Source organism: Rhinoraja longicauda, chromosome 17, assembly GCF_053455715.1.
Source record: "Rhinoraja longicauda isolate Sanriku21f chromosome 17, sRhiLon1.1, whole genome shotgun sequence".
NCBI lineage: Eukaryota > Metazoa > Chordata > Chondrichthyes > Rajiformes > Arhynchobatidae > Rhinoraja > Rhinoraja longicauda.
In genome coordinates, this window is record NC_135969.1 from 45027674 (window position 1) to 45048443 (window position 20770).

The 20770-nt window shown below is 44.8% G+C and overlaps 1 protein-coding gene across 12 annotated transcripts in view; it reads left to right on the forward strand.

The window, feature by feature from the left end:
* The window catches only part of LOC144601969 (ERC protein 2), a 552614-nt gene that overhangs the window by 322954 nt on the left and 208890 nt on the right, over positions 1 to 20770 (forward strand). The gene's annotated exons all lie outside the window — the stretch shown is intronic.

Consider the following 20770-nt stretch of genomic DNA (forward strand, 5'->3'; position numbering starts at 1 on the left):
GCAAGCTTTATTTAGTAAGTGCCTTGAATTCCAAGCTAGCAATAAAAATCAGTATAAATGACATATACATCTCTACATTATTTTTGGCTATTAATGAACTCTGAGCCTTTCATGACAGTGGCAGTCAAATAATGTAAAAATGTGTCAAGGTTGATTTGGAAAAGTAGTGTACAAACCTCAAATACACACTTAAGGCAAGTTATATTGTACTATTGTCCACACAGGAATGGACACAGTTTCTCTGCTGAGTCAGCAACTTTTAATTTTATTTATTCCTTTGCAAGCACAGGTGAAAGTAACCAACCTTCCTTATTATTGGAAAGGCTTGCAGCAAGCTGAGTAAGTACCTAGAAAGTACCAGGAAGCATCCAGAACATACCCAGACTGTTTGAGCATTCTTTTAAATCTGGCTTTGTATCCAATATATAGAGAATAGCATCTCTCATTAAAAGGTTGTGGAAGAAGATGATGGCTTAACTTAGTATTACTAATGGAAGGTAGACACAGAATGCTGGAGTAACTCAGCGGGACAGGCAGCATCTCTGGAGAGAAGGAATGGGTGACATTTCGGGTCAAGACCCTTCTTCAGACTCAGTATTACTAATGTTGTGTTCAGTTTTGTCCACCCTGCTGCAGGAAGCATGTCATTAAGCTGGTAAAGGACAGAGAAGATTTACGAGGATTTTGCCAAGACTATAGAGAGAGGTGGGCCAGGCAAGGACTTTATTCCTTGGTGCTCAGGGGGCTGAGGGGTGATCTGCTAGAGGTGTATAAAATCATGAGGGGAATAGATACGGTGAATGCACTGTTTTTTTCCTGGGGTTGGGGGAATCAGGAACCAAAGGACATAGGTTTAAGGTGAGAGAGAGGAAAAATTTAATAGGAACCACAGGGGCAACTTTCTCACTCGGAGGATGATGGGCATATGGAACGAGCTGCCAGTGGAGGCAGTTGAGTAGGGTTGCCAACTTCCTCACTCCCAAGTACGGGGCCCGGGCGGCCGCCATTGGTGGAGCGGGAGCACGTGGCCGCTGGCTGGGTGAGGTCACGTGGGACGCGGGGCGGTGACGTCAATCTTTGTCCCTTATTTGGGAGTGAGGAAGTTGGCAACCCTACTAATATGGGACAAGGGCGGTCCCGTACGGGACAAACTAATTTAGCCCAAAATACGAGATGTCCCGGCTAATACGGGACATTTGGCAACCCGATAGTTGAAGCAGGTACTATAACACCATTTAAAAGACATTTGGACAGGTACATGGAAATGATAGGCGTAGAGGGATATGAGCCAAACGTGGGCAAATGTGACTAGCTTAAAATGGGCATCTTGTTCTACATGGATGAGTTGCGTGGAAGAGCATGTTTCTGTGCTGTATGACTAAGTTACTCTAGTGAAGGTGTGAGAGAAGTCCAAGTGCTAACATGTCTGATTAACACGTCCTTTGTTTGATGTGGCTGCCATTATCTCATTGTTGAAGAATGAGTGACTCACCTGGCCGATGCTGCATTGATCCAACTGAAATATTATTGATCTGGGGCTGCTGGTGGGCAATGTGTACAATGGGAGGCCTGCAGTGGGCGGGGCGATCCTACCTGCTCCTGCTTCCAGGACCACTGTGCTTCCTCTCCGCATCTCACTGGGCCTGCGGCTACCCTTACACAGTCTCACTGTCCAGGCTTGTTTCTGGTCGTGACAGATCCCATGTGCCAAGCTAATAATGTCCCTGGATCACAACAGTCCAAGCCAAGCATGTCTCTAGATCAAAGACATCTAAGCCCACCTTGGATAGACACAAAAAGCTGGAGCAACTCAGCGGGTCAGGCAGCATCTGTGGAGAACATGGATAGGTGACGTTTCACAGAGTGCTGGAGTAACTCAGCGGGTCAGGCAGCATCTGTGGAGAACATGGATAGGTGACGTTTCACAGAGTGCTGGAGTAACTCAGCGGGTCAGGCAGCATCTGTGGAGAACATGGATAGGTGACGTTTCACAGAGTGCTGGAGTAACTCAGCGGGTCAGGCAGCATCTGTGGAGAGAAGGAATGAGTGATGTTTTGGGTCAAGACACTTCTCCAGACTTCAGCCAACCCTGGGTCAGACTAGTCCAACCCAATCAAGACCTTGGATCGAGGCAAATTCCAGGCAATCGTGTCACTGGGTCAGAGGAGTCCAAGCCACCATGTCGGATTCGAGCCGCCTCAGCCAATCATGTAGGCCAGAGCAGTGAGCCAACAATTTCATGCATTGAAATTAAAGACTTATTAGTTTCTAACGTAAAACATTCCACAGACATGATTTAAGAGCCCTCCAGAAAGCTGTTCTGTGTGCCCAGAAACAAATTTGTTTGCAAATGGCCACAATGAGCAACATTAAGCATTACTTTGCCATGTGTTTGTCTTGTTCGCAGCATGGAGAGAATTCTTCAACCTAATGGTGCAATTTAGGTAGGGCCTGAATGATGTGTTTTGAAAAGGCAAGAGGGTACTCGGATACAGATTCCTTCCAGTTCACTGTTCCACCTGGGACTTCATTACAGCACTGTTACATTGGTCGACACGCTGTTGTCGCAGTCAGATGGTGTGCCTGCTGCCTTTGGAATGCTCCATCATTATCATGTGGGGCCATCAGGACAGGACAAGGCTACAGGGAATGGGAATGTTACACTCTCTCCATTCCAAGTCATTGTTATATTTACCCAAAACATCTCGAACCCTCCTGTAAACTATCAAAAGCTATGACTGCAGCATGTAAAAGGAAATATTTGCAATTAGGCTATTTTGCAGTCTAAAAAAATGTCATCTGTTTTTTTTTTGCCAGTTCATTTATAAGGCCATCTGCAGCCCTATGCTTTTGTGCTTGATGTGCTTACATTAGCTACGAATTGAATAATCCAGAGCACCAGATGTATTTGTCCTTGTGCAAATAATTTTTCAATTGAGTTCCCCTGTTCACATGTGAATTGCCAGCTGAACTGGGAGTTGTGTAGTCTCGGCAATACTCTAGCGATAGTAGGCTGCACATTACAGTCATACAGCACGGAAATGGGCCCTTCAGCCCAACATGCCCAATCCGACCAAGACACCCCATTTATATTAGTCTCACCTGCCCCCTCGAAACATTTCCTATACGCCTAGGGCGGTCACGGTGGCGCAGCGGTAGAGTTGCTGCCTTACAACGAATGCAGCGCCGGAGACCCAATGTGATCATGGCTGATCATTCTCAATCAGTACCCCGTTCCTGCCTTCTCCCCATACCCCCTGACTCCGCTATCCTTAAGAGCTCTATCTAGCTCTCTCTTGAATGTATTCAGAGAATTGGCCTCCACTGCCTTCTGAGGCAAAGAATTCCACAGATTCACAACTCTCTGACTAAAAAAGTTTTTCCTCATCTCTGTTCTAAATGGCCTACCCCTTATTTTTAAACTGTGGCTCCTGGTTCTGGACTCCCCCAACATTGGAACATGTTTCCTGCCTCTAACGTGTCCAACCCCTTAATAATTTTATATGTTTCGATAAGATTTATACGTTTCGAATGCAGCGCCGGAGACCCGGGTTCCATCCCGATTACAGGTGCTGTCCGTACGGAGTTTGTACGTTCTCCCCTTGACCTGCGTGGGTTTTCTCCGAGATCTTCGGTTTCCTCCCACACTCCAAAGACGTACAGGTTTGTAGGTTAATTGACTTGGTAAATGTAAAAATTGTCCCTAGTAGGTGTAGGATAGTGTTAGTGTGCGGGGATTGCTGGTTGGTGCGGACCCGGTGGGCCGAAGGGCCTGTTTCCGCGCTGTATCCCTAAACTAAACTAAACTATCCAAGTAACTGTCAAGAGAGAGAGAGGGTAAGAATCAAGAGTGGTTTATTTTTATATGTTCCAAAACAGAGTAACGAGATTCTTACTTGCAGCAGCACAACAGATATGTAAACATGGTACAATAAACATAGTACACCTACCAAGTTTCTTTCAAATGTTGTTGTTGTTCCAACCTCAACTACTTCCTCTGGCAGCTTATTCCATATACCCATCACCTCTGAAATAGTTGCCCCTCAGCTTCCTACTAAATCTTTCCCCTCTCACCTTAAACTTGTGTCCTCTGATTCTTGATCCCCCTATTCTGGGTAAAAAGCTCTGTACATTCACCTTATCTATTCCCCTCATGAATTGATACACCTCCAAGACCCCCCCCCCCCCCACCCTCCAATGATTTCAGTTGGAGTTCAAAACTACTCTGGATATTTGTGGACACTCAAGGAACCTCAGATGCCGATTAACAAAAAAAAAAAACACTTAAAAAAAAAAGCGTTGGAGTAATCAGTGGGTCAGGCAACATCACTGGAGAACATGTATTGGTGGGGTCCCAACCCAAAACGTTACCTATCCATGTTCTCCAGAGATGCTGCCTGACCCGCTGAGTTACTCCAGCACTCTGTGAAACGTCACCTATCCATGTTCTCCAGAGATGCTGCCTGACCCGCTGAGTTACTCCAGCACTTTGTGTGTTTTCTTTGAATAATTGTCTCTGGCACCTCTCTGATTCAGTTTCAGTTTAGTTTATTGCCAGGTGTACTGAGGTACAGTGAAAAGCTTTTGTTGTGTGCTAACCAGTCAGTGGAAAGATAATACATGATTAAAATCAAACCATTTATAGTGGATAGATACATGAAAGGGAATAATGTTTAGTGCAAGATAAAACCAGTAAAGTTCGATCAAAGATAGTCTGAGGGTCACCATTGTGGTAGATGGTAGTTCAGCACTGATCTCTGGTTGTGGTAGGATGATTCAATTGCCTGATAACAGCTGGGAAGAAGCTGTCCTTGAATCTGGAGGAGTGCATTTTCACACCTTTTGCCTGATGGGAGAGGGGAGAAGAGGGAGTGGCCAGGGTACGACTCGTCCTTGATTATGCTGCTGGCCTTGCCGAGGCAGCGTGAGTGAGGTGTAAAGGGGCTCAATGGAACGGAGGTTGGTTTGTGTGACTCTTGAAAGTCTGTGTTATTTCTAGCCCGCGTTCTAATCCTGCTCAATAAATGATCATAGGCTGTTCTTTGACACATGCAGACATCAACGACTTGCCCTGAGCTTAGGGTCGCCAACTGTCCCTCATCAGCCGGGACATCCCGTATTTGAGCTAAATTGGTTTGTCCCGTACGGGACCGCCCTTGTCCCGTATTAGGCCCGGGGGGCACTATGGGCCCAGATGCTGTAGGCCCTGACACTGTAGGCCCGGACGCTGTAGGTCCGGACAGTGTAGGTTCGGACAGTGTAGGCCCTGACACTGTAGGCCCGGACGCTGTAGGCCCGGACAGTGTAGCTCCGGACAGTGTAGGTCCAAACAGTGTAGGTCCGGAGGCCTGGGCACCGCCTAACGGAGGTTGCGTAGCAACCCGCCTCCCAGCCCGGGCGGCCGCCATTGGTGAAGCGGGAGCACGTGGCCACTGGCTGGATGAGGTCATGTGGGGTGTGGGGCGGTGACGTCACCTTGTCCCTTATTTGTGAGTGAGATAGTTGGCAACCCTAGTTGATGGCCACTGTAAATGTTCATCCTAACTTGACCCACCAGGTGGTGTACTGAACAGATGGCTTTCTTCTTCAAATGCATTTTCTTTCTGCTCACCCGAAATCACAAAATGTGACCAGGGAATACTTTCTTCTGAAAGGCTGAGAATTAGAAAAAACAATTGGAAATTTGAGTGTTGTTAATATCAGGGCTACTTGGTTCTAATGATGCCGGGGGTGGGGTGGGGGTGGGATGGTGTGTGTCCTGGGAAAGGGTCTGTATTATGATTTAATTGTCACATCAAGTCACGTCATCCGAGCAGGCATCAAGAAAAGCAGATTTAAAATAATACATTTTGCGCATATTTATTTACGTTTTTTTAATCCACGTAAATATCACGAACGCAAATTTTATTCTGGATCTCAAATTTTGGGGTAACGATGAGTGAATTGTGTGAGGGGGGATTTCCATTTCCCCAACAGCTGTAACATGGGGGCTGTCTGCGGTCAGCACTTTAATGAGACCCGGTAGAAGTCATCAAAAAGAAGACAGGAACTTCTTGTTAGGAAGCAGGAGTTCAGGAAACGAGATACAGCGCAGACACATGCCCTTCAACCCACCAAACATCAATCATACCCTCGGGTTGCCAACTGTCCCATATTAGCCAGGACATCCCGTATTTTGGGGTAAATTGGTTTGTCCGGTACGGGACCGCCCTTGTCCCGTATTAGGTCCGCAGGCCACTGTCGGCCCACGGGTCGCAGTCAGCTAACGGAGTGTGTTCGGGGAGCGGGGGCCGAGTGTGTTCACCTAATGGAGGTTGCGTTGCAAACCGCCTCCCGGCCCGGGCGGCCGCCATTAGTGGAGCGGGAGCACGTGGCCGCTGGCTGGTTGAGGTCACGTGGGGCGCGGGGCGGTGACGTCACCTTGTCCCGTATTTGGGAGTGAGATAGTTGGCAACCCTAATCGCCCCATACACCAGCACTATCCTACACACACCAGGGACAATTTACAATCCTTACTGAAGCCAATGAACCTACGAACCTGTACGTCTTTGGAGTGTGGGAGGAAACTGAAGATCTTGGAGAAAATCCACGCAGGTCACGGGGAGAACGTACAAACTCCGTACAGACAGCACCCGTGGTCAGGATCAAACCCGGGTCTCTGGTGCTGTAAGGCTTTGCCGACCTGTTGTTTATTACCTTGGTTGATATTTGAAATACAGCTTTGTACAAAGGAATTGCAACAATTTACAAAGAGTTCAAATGATCATCCCACAGTGGTGAGGTGTGGCTTCCAGAAACATTTGCTTGGAATGGTCTTATGATATGAGTGAAATAATGGTTTTAAACATGAGTAATTACTGGAATCTGTTTACAGCTTACAAAAAAAGTTCCAATGCACAGTCTACGTAAACAATTAATGGGGAAAATTCACAAAATTAAACTGATCAAGAAACTATTCCTGCATTTTTCTGAAACATAAGTAATAGTACTTATTTTTGTAATTGTCCATCTGGATCTGAACCACTGTCTCAAAAAGGGAATTGTCCTCAAGTAGATACTTTCTAGAATCCCTGCTGGGATCACAATGTCATATCCACAGTTAAATACTTCACAACACACAAAACAGCAGGATGTTGATACAACTGTGACTTCCACAGGAAGTTATTTGAATTGTAGCAGGCGTTGCTAAAAAAACCCACCTACTTGGTAGAAAGTCTCCTGTTTCACTGTTTGCATCTGAGCAGACCTGTAAGACAACAAGCCTTGACCAGGTCTTTTCACACAAGCTTGCAAACATTGTAAAGATTAGAGGAAATCCAAATAAAGGCTTTGTTCACGGGGCGCAGATGAAATATATTGAAGCAAGGTGAGGCAATTCCTCTGTGAAAGGATCTGGCAAATGGGCAGAACGCAGTAAAATTCTAGTGAATAAGAATGTATCTGAGGAGCGCAGTCATTTTATTTGGCAGTAAAAGCTTGAATCGAATAAAAAAAAGAGTGCGGTTGCTATGACATTGTTTCATTGTTTATTAGGTTTGGAAGACGTTTCCACAGTGTGATGTTGTGGATGAATTATAGCCGTATTTTGCATGATTTCAATGCGCGGTAACAGGATTACTGCATTAATTCAAAGCAAAAATCTCCAACTACCTCGTGAACTAAACTTGTTTTTGAGATGGCGTACGGTTGGTCGGATATTGAAACGTTGCAAAATGAACAGCATCAGTCCATTGTTTACGCACGATAAATTCCTGTTTGTAAATAAATTGTTTAGACAAATAAAGTTGTGGTGAAGGCAGGCTTTGCTACTTTAAGAAACCTGGATATTTTAACCCAATGTGGAACAAGGCAACATTTTCTTTCCCATTTTGAACATTCTTGAGAAACTAATTGTGAGGAGCTGACTGGATTGCGCTGGGCCAGGTGCAGATGTGAAACCATCCCCGTTTCCACAGATTCTGTCTGGCCCACTGAGTTCCATCAGTTGTTGATGGAACCAAACGCGGGCAGGTGGGACCAGTGTAGCTGGGACATATTGGCCGGTGTGGGCCACATGGGCCGAAGGGCCTGTTTATCCACTATATCACTCTATGACACTACGACTAGTTGTGGGTTTTCTCCAAATGTTCCAGTTATGTCGAGGAAGTACTTCAAAAGCAGCTAGTACCTTGCAGCTTATTCTCACATGTTCCATCAGGCTAAAGGTACAACAATCTGTCTCTGGAGTTAGGAAGATCATAAGGTCATAAGTGATAAGAGTAGAATTAGGCCATTCGGCCCATCAAGTCTACTCTGCCATTCAATCATGGCTAACCTATCTCTCCCTCCTAACCCCATTCTCCTGCCTTCTCCCCATAACCTCTGACACCCGTACTAATCAAGAATCTATCTGTCCCTGCCTTAAATATATCGACTGATGGCCTCCACAACGTTCTGTGGGAAAGAACTCCACAGATTCACCACCCTCTGACTAAAGAAATTTCTCCTCATCTCCTTCTTAAAAGAACGTCCTTTAATTCTGAGGCTGTGATCTCCAGTCCTAGACTCTCCCACTAGTGGAAACATCCTCTCCACATCCACTCCATCCAAGCCTTTCACTGTTCTGTGTGTTTCAATGAGGTCCCCCCTCATTCCTCTAAACTCCAGTGAGTCCAGGCCCAGTGCGGTGAGAGTGTAGTCTGCCATCTCTTTCCTGGAGAACGTCAGTTGCATGACTCGGGAAGATCTACAGCAAAGTATTCCAAGTGATGCCAAAAGAAACATTTCAGGAACTCCCTCAAGCCCTTCTTGAAACAGTTCACCATTTAGTTGAAGTCTTGGATCTTGCTGGTGTTTGACAACTCATCCATTTTGGAGCTACTGTCAAAGACGGACAATAACTGCTCAGGTGGAGCAGAAATGCAAACGGAGGAAATCTCACAATAGCAGTGAGCCATTATTAAAGCAGGTATTTATTCACAAAATGCTGGAGTAACTTAGCAGGTCAGGCAGCATCTCAGGAGCAGTTACTCCAGCATTTTGTGACTCCTGAGATGCTGCCTGACCTGCTGAGTTACTCCAGCATTTTGTGAATAAATACCTCCGATTTGTACCAGCATCTGCAGTTATTTTCTTATACACATTATTAAAGCAGCATCTTTTACTCAGAAGCACACAGGCCTACACCAACTCCACCCACAGATCTCATTGCTGTATTTCCTTTACTCTCTCTTGGTCCATCACGGGCACTGACCTCCCCACCATCAAAGGGATCTACAGGAGGAGCTGCCGCAGAACGGCAGCCAACGTGATCAAAGACGTGCACCCCCTGACCATGCCCTCATCTTGCTCGTGTGGAGGCTGCCTTAGACCAATGCAAGGCTCAGGCATATCACACGTGGCGTGTATATATATTTTAATTATCACTTGTAGAACCAAGCTGACCATCGCAGTTACATGTTGTACAGATTGAAGGTGGTGCCAGACCATCAGTGGGATGGTAATGGAGGCCGAAATGCTATAAACACCTCTACGGCATTTAAGAGGCTTTTAGATGGGCACATTGAAGTTCCATGTTTAATCCTTTTCTGTGATTTTTTGAAATTCTTTTATTTCGCAGTTGTCCTTGAAGGTTTTCTCCTGAAGTGGCATTAATTTGGGTGAAAGTTGATATAAGTAGCGAGCAGTGTAAATTATAGAGTGGCCTTGAATTTCATTCACAGTCGGGCTCCAGAATGCCAATTGGTAAACCATACATCAAAATGGAGCAATTTTTGCTTTGCATTTAGGAAACACTTTCCTCCATTTAAAACTCAACAAAGTACTTTAATTCGAAATGTTTCCATGAGGCACCCGATAGCAATCTACATGTACGAGATAATAATAGCAAAATCCAAATGGTTAGACCAGCTTAAAATTAAATTCAATGAGGGCTTGTGAATGTATATATATATATATATATATATATATATATATATATATATATATATATTATATATATAGAGAGAGAGAGAGAGAGAGAGAGTTTGAACATATCTTGGGGCATGTCTTGTAATTTAGGTTGGAATGTGGTCATGTAAGATCTTAGCAGCAAATTAAAATAAATAGCTTGCAGGATCTCACATTTTGTTGTACCAATGCCCAGGTTTAGGCAACAGTATAGATTTGTTTATTCTCTGCTTGCCCGTCCAAACTTTCACTCATCTCGGCAGTGATGGCCTGAAGGTGAAGTTGCTTAATTATCTCCCACAAGTATAGAAGTTGGGAGGTCATGTTGCAGTTGTATAAGACGTTGGTGAGACCGCATTTAGAGTATTGTGCTCAGTTCTAGGCACCATGTTATAGGAAAGATAATGTCAAGTTTGAAAGGGTTCAAAAAAGATTTACGAGGATGTTGCCAGGACTAGAGGGTGTGAGCTATAGGGAGAGGTTGAGCAGGCTGGGTCTCTATTCCATGGAGCGTAGGAGGATGAGGGGTGATCTTATAGAGGTGTACAAAATCATGAGAGGAATAGATCGGGTAGATGCACAGAGTCTCTTGCCCAGAGTAGGGGAATCGAGGACCAGAGGACATAGGTTCAAGGTGAAGGAGAGGAGATTTAATAGGAATCCGAGGGGTAACTTTTTCACACAGAGGGTGGTGGGTGCACGGAACAAGCTGCCAGAGGAGGTAGTTGAGGCTGGGACTATCCCATCGTTTAAGAATCAGTTGGACAGGTACATGGATAGGACAGGTTTGGAGGGTTATGGACCAAGCGCAGGCAAGTGGGACTAGTGCAGCTGGAACATTGTTGGCCGGTGTGGGCGAGTTGGGCCGAAGGGCCTGTTTCCACACTATCACTCTATGACTCTATGACTCTAAGTGACTACTTTGCTTGCATGATCTTGTACACGTGACAATAAACTGAACTCAACATGATCTTGTGCAATGAATGCAAGGAATCTGTCTGACTGTGGAAGCATCACTGATGGCTATTGAATGAACTCATTCATCCCCTCTTGTCCTCTCACCTGCATTTCCGAGCAGTGATCACAGGAGCAGGGGCATAGTTCAGCATTATACCTGTCCTTCAGCAACAGACTGGTCCCACCAAGATGCAGCACAGAACGCCACAGGAGATCCTTCTTCCCTGTACAACTCCTCCCCCTTCTGTCGTTGGGTAGATTGACCCCCCCCTCCCCCCACTCCCCAATCTTTGCACATCCCCAATTCTTTCCACTCGTCACTCTGATTTCATGTTTCATGTATTTTGTGTTTTATGACTGTTGGAAGATCAATTTCCCTCCTGGGATAAATAAAGTTCTACCGCATCGTATCGTAGCGAACCGTATTGGAAGATGGTGCACTGGAACAGACAGGCACTATTGCAGAACAGTTGAATCTTCTTCAGTTCTGGAGGGATTGTTTAAATAATGTATTTAAACAATGTCTGTCACCGTAAGTTTACAATATAACTTGCAGTTGTTTTGAAAGTGTGAAGTAGGGACCCGACCCTCCATAGATGCTGTCTGACAAGTTACTCCGGCACTTTGTGCCTTTTTCTTTGTGTCTGCAATTCCTGTGTCTCTGTTTTGAAAGTCTATTCGTTTCTCAGTGGATAAGTTGTGAATAGAAAATTCTTGAAGCTGAGATGTGAATATGTACAATTCTTGATTAGAATGGGTGTCATGGGCAGAAGGCAGGAAAATGGCATTAGGAGGCAGAGATCAGCCACGATTGAATGGCGGAGTGGACTCGATGGGCCGAATGGCCTAATTCTACTCCTATAACTTGTGAACTTGTACTTGCTGCAGCTGAACAGGCGAGGCAGAGGAGCTTAGTTTAACTCAGCGCAGAACTAGTGGGCCAAAGGGCCTGTTTCGGTGCTGTACTATTGTAGGTTCTATGACTCTGAGGTTCTGCATTCCCAGTGTTGGAGAGTTCCTTCTACCGTAGCCTCCACTTTACCTTATATTCTTCTTGAAGGAATCCAAATGCCAAATGATACGGAAGCGTACAGCACAAAGCATGCAAAAAAATAACTTGTGGGTTATGTTCATAACAAAGTGAGTATGAGAAATGGAATATCAATATAATTCAAGAGTGCAGAATCGTGTAGTTGGCTGATAATAATAATAATACGCTCCATGGAATGAGTGCAGTTGGCAAGCTATTTCCACTCTCAGGCAGTTTGTTTTCTTGGTAAATTAGTCAAATCCCAGAAGGAATGTGTGTTATATCACCTCAAACTGTGGAATTCTCTGCCACAGAGGCCAGTGGAGGCCAATATTCAGTGGATGAATTTAAATGAGAGTTAGATAGAGCTCTAGGGGCTAGCGGAATCAAGGGATATGGGGAGAAGGCAGGCACGGGTTACTGATTGTGGATGATCCTCCATGATCACAATGAATGGTGGTGCTGGCTCGAAGGGCCGAATGGCCTCCTCCTGCACCTATTTTCTGTGTCTCTGATGGAATCCTGGTTTCAGCTCACTTGCCAGGGAATATTGGCCATTCACACTGTCTGTGGCTCACTGACTTCCCTCTCAGCCATGATCGCATTGAATGGCGGTGCTGGCTCGAAGGGCTGAATGGCCTACTCCTGCACCTATTGTCTATTGTCTATTGAATCGCATCTCTTCACCCAGCCAGATTAGGGAGACTGGTTTTCCTTAAGGCGGGGGAGTGATTTGATAACCGGTACTGTCTACATTTTGTGTAGGAAGGAACTGCAGATACTGGTTTAAACCTTCTTCAGACTGGACTTCTCCCGAAACGTCACCCATTGCTTCTCTCCAAAGGTGCTGCCTGTCCCACTGAGTTACTCCAGCATTTAGTGTCCATCATCGTCTACATTTCGTTTATTATTGTCACGTGTACTGACACTTTAATAGGAATCCGAGGGGTAACCTTTTCACACAGAGGGTGGTGGCTGTATGGAACGAGCTGCCAGAAGAGGTAGTTGAGGCTGGGACATTTAAGAAACAATTAGACAGGTACATGGATAGGACAGGTTTGTAGGGATATTAACCAAGCGCAGGCAGGTGGGACTAGTGTAGCTGGGACATTGTTGACCAGTGTGTGGGCAAGTGGGCTGAAGGGCCTGTTTCCACACTGTATCACCCTGTGACTCTATGAAGGCCCTGTTTCCACACTGTATCACCCTGTGACTCTATGAAGGGCCTGTTTCCACACTGTATCACTCTGTGACTCTATGAAGGGCCTGTTTCCACACTGTATCACCCTGTGACTCTATGAAGGGCCTGTTTCCACACTGTATCACTCTGTGACTCTATGAAGGGCCTGTTTCCACACTGTATCACCCTGTGACTCTATGAAGGCCCTGTTTCCACACTGTGTCACTCTGTGACTCTATGATGGGCCTGTTTCCACACTGTATCACCCTGTGACTCTATGAAGGCCCTGTTTCCACACTGTGTCACTCTGTGACTCTATGAAGGGCCTGTTTCCACACTGTATCACTCTGTGACTCTATGAAGGGCCTGTTTCCACACTGTATCACTCTGTGACCCTACTAAGGTACAGTGGAAAGCTTTGTTTTAAATACAATCATGTCTGCATTGTGAACTAATGGACTTAACTGTTAATACATTTTTATTGAGGTGAGAAATGTTTTCCTTTCACATTGAGACAAATAAACGCATATAGATATAAAGGGAAGAAAGTTATGTGGAAAATGTGAGTGATCCTATTATACATGACAAGAGCTGTATCATATCTGGAACATTTATCCAACAGAGGACTGAAATGTTTTATTTTACTAACAGGCTGTATGGATTTTAAGAACATAGTAATATTCAGATTTTATTTCAAATTCCTGACAGATTTGATTTCTTCCCTGCGTGAGGTATCAGTGTCGTATAGTCCCTTTCCAATTACCTTGCAGGTGAAGAACAGCTTCCTCCCATCAATGGCAGGCTCTTCAACACCACTCAACACTTCTTGGATCAGTTCTGTTACCCTACAGACTTTAATTTTTGCATTATTATGGTTACCAAGATATACATTTATTGTATTGTTGTTGATGATTATTATATGTTTTTCTGTGTGTCATTGCGTTTACAGGCAGGCCTGTTAAGCTGCAGCAAGTAAGAGTTTCATGTTTCCCTTGTTTGTTTAATGTATGACTCTTAAACACTCCTGACTCTTGGAGCTGGGATGTGAGTATGTAACAGCCGCAGCTCAACAGGCCTGTCACCGCAAAAATACACAGACAGGATATAATAATCATAAATGCAATCAATCAACATTATGGTAACGAAGATAGGCACAAGTGCTGGAGTAACTCAACAGGATAGGCATGAACACTGGAGAGAAGGAATGGGTGACGTTTCGGGTCGCGATTCTTCTTCAGACCATGGTAACTATGGGGATGGCACGGTGGCGCAGCGGGTAGAGCCGCTGCCTCACAGCGCCAGAGACCCAGGTTTGATCTTGACCTCGGGTACTGTCTGTGTGGAGTTTGCATGTTCCCACTGACAGCGTGGGTTTCCTCCATCATCCCAAAGATGTGCGGGTTTGTAGTAGGTAAATTGACCTCTAAAATTACCCCCCAATATGTAAGAAATGGATGGGGAAGTGGGATAACATAGAACTAGTGTGAATGGGTGATCGATGGTCAGCGGGGGCTCGGTGGGCTCCAGGGCCGGTTTCCGTGCTGTATCTCTAAACTAAACTAAAACACGATAGTGTAACCACAAGCACGGTCCATGGACGATCGTAGCGGCTGAGATTAGTGTTGTGTAGTGTTCAAGAGCTTGATGGTTGTTGGGAAAATACTGCTCGTCCTCCTCACGTGAATTGGAAAGGAAACCTATTACTGGACGACATCAGTCAAAAAATAATGTCTCTCTCCCGAGAGGCAAGTGTGCCTTGCCTCAGAGTGTGTTCAGTGGCAGCCTGGTCCCTGCAATATCCTGCCCGCCTGTAATAACCCACTGAGGAGTGGGAGCCCGCTGGAGGCAGGGAATTGTCTCTTTGGAGATTTTAGATTGTGGAAAGTTCCTCTAGGCATAGGAAGCAGGAGAGACCATAAACCTAGGGGTGATAGATAATAGAGGAGGTTTTATTAAGCTCTCTTTAACAAGAAGCCAATAACAGTAGAAACACCATGGCAGATTTTAAATTAGAACAGGTTAATTTAAAATGCAATATATTCCCTTAAAGTACTAAAATAGATTGCACTTGATTGCACAAAGTTTTTAAAAGTGCAAATTACATATTATAAAATGGATTGGTTAAGTTTGATGTCCCCTGGGTCTTTTCCTGAGTCATGTGGTTCTGATCGTCTGAATTGTTAAGAACAAAGTTGCTTCTCTCTCATTTTGTGCCGGCTTAATATGGTATTGACTTGTGGCTTTCTCAGAAATGTCTGTGGTTATAACTAATAGGTACTGAGTATGAATAGATTAAAAAGGAATCATTTTGACTAATTATATATAAAATTAATCACAATGCATTCCTGAGATATAAATCTCCGAGCTTGTTTTAAAGGCCATTTACTCGTATGCAGGTAAGCTTTACAGCTGTGTGTAGCATTCTGTGTGGTCTTTGGGAAGGGGAAATGAGTTACATACAAGTCTATGGGGCTTCGTGCAGTATTGAGTGCTGGAACCGTGACGGCCGTCTCATTGAGCAGCAGAAAGGCAGGCTTACATTGTAACTGCACGCCAACAGCAGAACCACCGAGAGCGGGACATATTTTTCACACTGATATCCAGCAGTCTAATACATCTAACCCTGGAGAAATTAATCAACTGTTATTGGAACGATCAGAAACTCAGCGTCTGAAATAGTGCCAGCGAGAAATGAATTCTTCCCAACCTTTTGGAATGTGACCTTCAACAGTAACAACACAAAATAAGCCAGTAATTTTTTTAAAAAGTTTTATTGGGCGATTTTAAATTGTTATATTGTGGAATTCTCTGCCTCAGAAGGCAGTGGAGGCCAATTCTCTGAATGCATTCAAGAGAGAGCTAGATAGAGCTCTTAAGGATAGCGGAGTCAGGGGGTATGAGGAGAAGGCAGGAACGGGGTACTGATTGAGAATGATCAGCCATGATCACATTGAATGGTGGTGCTGGCTCGAAGGGCCGAATGGCCTCCTCCTGCACCTATTGTCTATTGTCTATATTTCTGCCATCATGCTTGATTTAAAAAACATATAATCATTTGCATTTAATGCTGACAACACAATGAGTTTATTCAAATGAAAATCAACAAATCTTGAGTTGCCGATAACCTGGTTTAGCTCAGTATTCAGAGGTTCAAATATGTGATCCTGATTTAAAATGTCTGTAACTTCAACGAGGCTGTATTCCAGCTAAGGAGGTTTGGATCTAAGTAGTTGTGGCATAAAATATACAGCTCTAGTGGGACTTCTGGTAAAAAGAGAAAGTTAATCCTTCAAGATGAAAATTCAAAGATGTAATTCTGTGGAAACATTTTTTAAAGGAGTCAAATGCATTCAATTTTGCAAGAACTTGTACCTCTTAAATTTTCAGATTGATTTTTAGCCAATATTACATTTTTACGATCTTGACAACTATTTGATTGAAAAAGGTTCTGAAAGTTGCAAATGTTGGCGATATAATGTGTTCATTCTGAAGCAACGTGACGTGCCTGAGGTTGCTCGTATTCTGCACTGTAACACCTGCTTAGCTTTGGACAGAGCAACTAACAACTCCAAGGAAGACTTTGCATTTGGAGCCTGCTCTCCTATCCTGCACCATATGATTCTACTTACATCTTTATTGCTTGTCTGTATGAATCTACAATTAGGTTATGTGCAGACTATTTCAATGCACAGATGATGGGCTTCGTGACAGTCTTTCACTTTTAAATGTAATTTGGCTCTAATCCGTGCTCAGAATTGCTTTAAGTAACCTGTTTTGTTACTTACGAAGACTATAACATCACTTGGGCAGTGATCCAACTACAAATGTTTAGACCAAAATAGTTGTGGCCTAAGATATCCCATCCCGCCTTGCTGGGACTTCTGGCGAAGAAAGAACGTCAAAATGTCAAGCTAAAAATACAAGTAAGTCTGCAGAAATCTGAGGGGTTGTTTTGGACGGAAAAAATGTATTTAGACAATAGACAATAGGTGCAGGAGGAGGCCATTCGGCCCTTCGAACCAGCACCGCCATTCAATGTGATCATGGCTGATCATTCACAATCAGTACCCCGTTCCTGCCTTCTCCCCATATCCCTTGACTCCGCTATCTTTAATTTGTTTTTGAAGAACTTTTATCCATTGAAACCTCAACTTAAATTTAAGGTGAAGCAATTGGAAGTTGTTATCACTCAAGAGGAACTGAGGAAAGGATTTTAGATTTGATATTGAATCCTTTTACTTATTTTACATTTTACAGGTGGAAATTATGGTACGGAGCAAAGCCGTGTTTTTTATTCAAGAGTCAAGTCAAGACAAGTGTGTTTTACTGTCATATGTCCCAAAATGGAATAATAAAATTCTTACTAGCAGCAGCACAACAGATATGTGAACAGAGTACTCTGTAAAACCCATAATAAACAACAACAAAAAGTTTAGTATACTGCATATAGATTTAAAAAGCAGACAAAATAAATAAACAATAATAGTGCAATAAACAATAATAATGTAGAATGCAGTGCAAGTAATTAAAGCAATGTAAATATTGAGGGAATATTGAGGGAAATATTGAGGTAAATATTGAGGGGAATATTCAGTCTGAAGAAGGGTCTCGACCCGAAACGTCACCCATTCCTTCTCTCCCGAGATGCTGCCTGACCTGCTGAGTTACTCCAGCATTTTGTGAATAAATACCTTCGATTTGTACCAGCATCTGCAGTTATTTTCTTATATTAAATATTGAGGGAATGATAAATACCGGAGATTGGTTACGGTCGCCAATTGTCCCGTATTACATAGAAACATAGAAAATAGGTGCAGGAGTAGGCCATTCGGCCCTTTGAGCCTGCACAGCCATTCAATATGATCATGGCTGATCATCCAACTCAGTATCCCGTACCTGCCTTCTCTCCATACTCCCTGATCCCTTTAGCCAAACGGGCCACATCTAACTCCCTCTTAAATATAGCCAATGAAATATAGCCGGGTCATCCCATATTATGGGCTAAATTAGTTTGTCCCGTATAGGACCATCCTTGTCCCGTATTAGTAGGGTTGCCAACTTCCTCACTCACTAAGGGACAAAGGGTGACGTCACCGGCCCGCCCCGCACCCCACGTGACCTCACCCAGCCAGCGGCCACGTGCTCCCGCTCCACCAATGGCGGCCGCCCGGGCCGGGAGGTGGGTAGCATAGCAACCATTGGTGGAGCGGGAGCACGTGGTCACTGGCTGGGTGAGGTCACGTGGGGCGCGGGGCGGGGCGGTGACGTCACCTTGTCCTGTATTTGGGAGTGAGGAAGTTGGCAACCCTTGTAAGGCATAATCTTCTAATTGAAGGGATAGATTCAGAGCAATTTCAATAGACAATAGACAATAGCTGCAGGAGGAGGCCATTCGGCCCTTCGAGCCAGCACCGCCATTTCGAGCACAGAAGGACACATTCAGCCCATCATGATGCTGCTGGTCAAACATAAGAGATGGTGATGCAATCCCGTGAGTCTACACGAGCACTGGGTGAAGTCAGGGATGATAATGTACAGCTGCCGTATCTAAGACCAGTACCCCACCTCACCTTTACCCCACAATAAGTCTGTTTCCAAAGTCAAGAGCGTTTAATTGTCATATATGCAGGCAATGGAACAATGACATTGTTACTTGCTGCAGCTGAACAGGGCCTGCGGAAACATTACACACAGATTAAATATTTTAAAAAAAACCCAAAAATTCAATAAACCAATAACCACAATCCTGGTGCAATAAAGCTCTCCCCAAATCCTCAGTGCAACCACAGACAGTCCACGATAGTTCGTAGTTGAGGATGGTGTTGAGGTTAGTGTTGTGCAGCGATCAAGAGCCTTAGAAGAAGCTGCTCTTGAACCTGGAGGTCAGGACCTTCACACTCTTGTACCTTCGTCCCCATGGTGACGTGCAAGCATGGCCACGGCCTTTGATGATATTGGCTGCCTATTTGAGGCATCCTAATAGGCCTGCAAAAACAATAACAGATACTGTATAATTAATGATATATAATAATGAAAGATACAATAAATTATGAGTAGCGGTAGGTAATCATAGCAGTGCAAACAAAAACCAAGATCTATTGTGGAAGAAAAGACAAACGTTTCTGTGCTTTGTCTCTAAAGTCTAAAAGCCTGAAATGTTACCTGTCCATGTTCTCCAGAGATGCTGACTGACCCGCGAGTTACTCCAGCACTTTGTGTCTTTTTCTTGTAAGGCAGCTTCTGCAGTTCCTTGTGTTTTCCATTATCACCTTCTTTGTTTGTCACTCTCCAGCACTCTCCAGCACTGGCAACCCTTGTGTTGCTGCTTATCACTCTCCAGGGGTGTCAGGGGTTATGGGGAGAAGGCAGGAGAATGGGGTTAGGAGGGAGAGATAGATCAGCCATGATTGAATGGCGGAGTAGACTTGATGGGCCGAATGGCCTAATTCTGCTCTTATCACTTACGATCTTATGACCTCTGCAACTCCACCCTTCCCTCCCCCACCTGGCACCATCCTCCTCTTTTCTCTTTATTACATCTCTATCTTTCATTAGCCTGCCAACTCTTCCCCCTCCCCTGCTTGGCCCCATCTGCCCGCCCACCAATCCTAATATCTCCTCTTCTGGATGCTGGGATCTTGAACAAAGTGCTGGAGGAACTCAGTGGGACAGACTGGAAATAGACTAGCGACATTGCAAGTTGGGCCCTTCAGTCTGAAGCAGATTCCTGACCCAAAACATCATCTGTCCATTTCCCACCACAGATGCTGCCTGGCCTGCTGAGCTCCTCTTGATATTACACATATGATTGAGTAATGATTGTTGCATTCTGTGTGTGTGAGTGTGTGTGTCTGTGTGTGCGTGCGTGCGTGTGTGAGTGTGTGTGTGTGCATGTGAGTGCGTGTGCGTGCATGTGTGTGTGCGCGTGTGTACATGAGTGTGTATGAGTGTGTGTGTCTGAGTGGTGTGTGTGTGCGTGCGTGTGCGCGTGCGTGTGTGCATGTGTGTGCGCGCGCGTGTGTACATGAGTGTGTGTGTGTGCGTGTGTGTGCGCGTGTATGTGTGTGCGCGCGTGTGTACATGAGTGTGTGTGTGAGTGGTGTGTGTGTGTCTGCGTGTGTGTGCGCGTGCGTGTGTGTGCGCGTGTATGTGTGTGCGCGCGTGTGTACATGAGTGTGTGTGTGTGAGTGGTGTGTGTGTGTCTGCGTGTGTGTGCGCGTGCATGTGTGTGCGCGTGTATGTGTGCGCGCGCGTGTGTGCATGAGTGTGTGAGTGCGTGTGCACGTGTGAGTGCGTGCGCGTGCATGTGTGTGCGCGTGTATGTGTGCGCGCGCGTGCATGAGTGTGTGTTTGAGTGGTGTGTGTGTGTGCGTGCGTGTGCGTGCGCGTGTATGTGTGTGCGCGCGTGTGTGCATGAGTGTGAGTGTGTGTGTGTGAGCATGCACCAGCAGTAGCTGGATTAGTTGTGTTCTCATTTAAAACAGGGGTTGTGAAGAAAGATCATTGTTAATTTAGTTTTATATTGTAGAATATTCCCAGTGTCATTCTTTATTTAGATTAACTACATAAAATATGTCTAGACAATTTGCACTTTAAAGGCGGACTTGCAGTTGGCAAGCTGGACTAAGTTCTAACAGCTAAATTGTTGTTTAAAAAAAATGATAGTTTTTTATCTG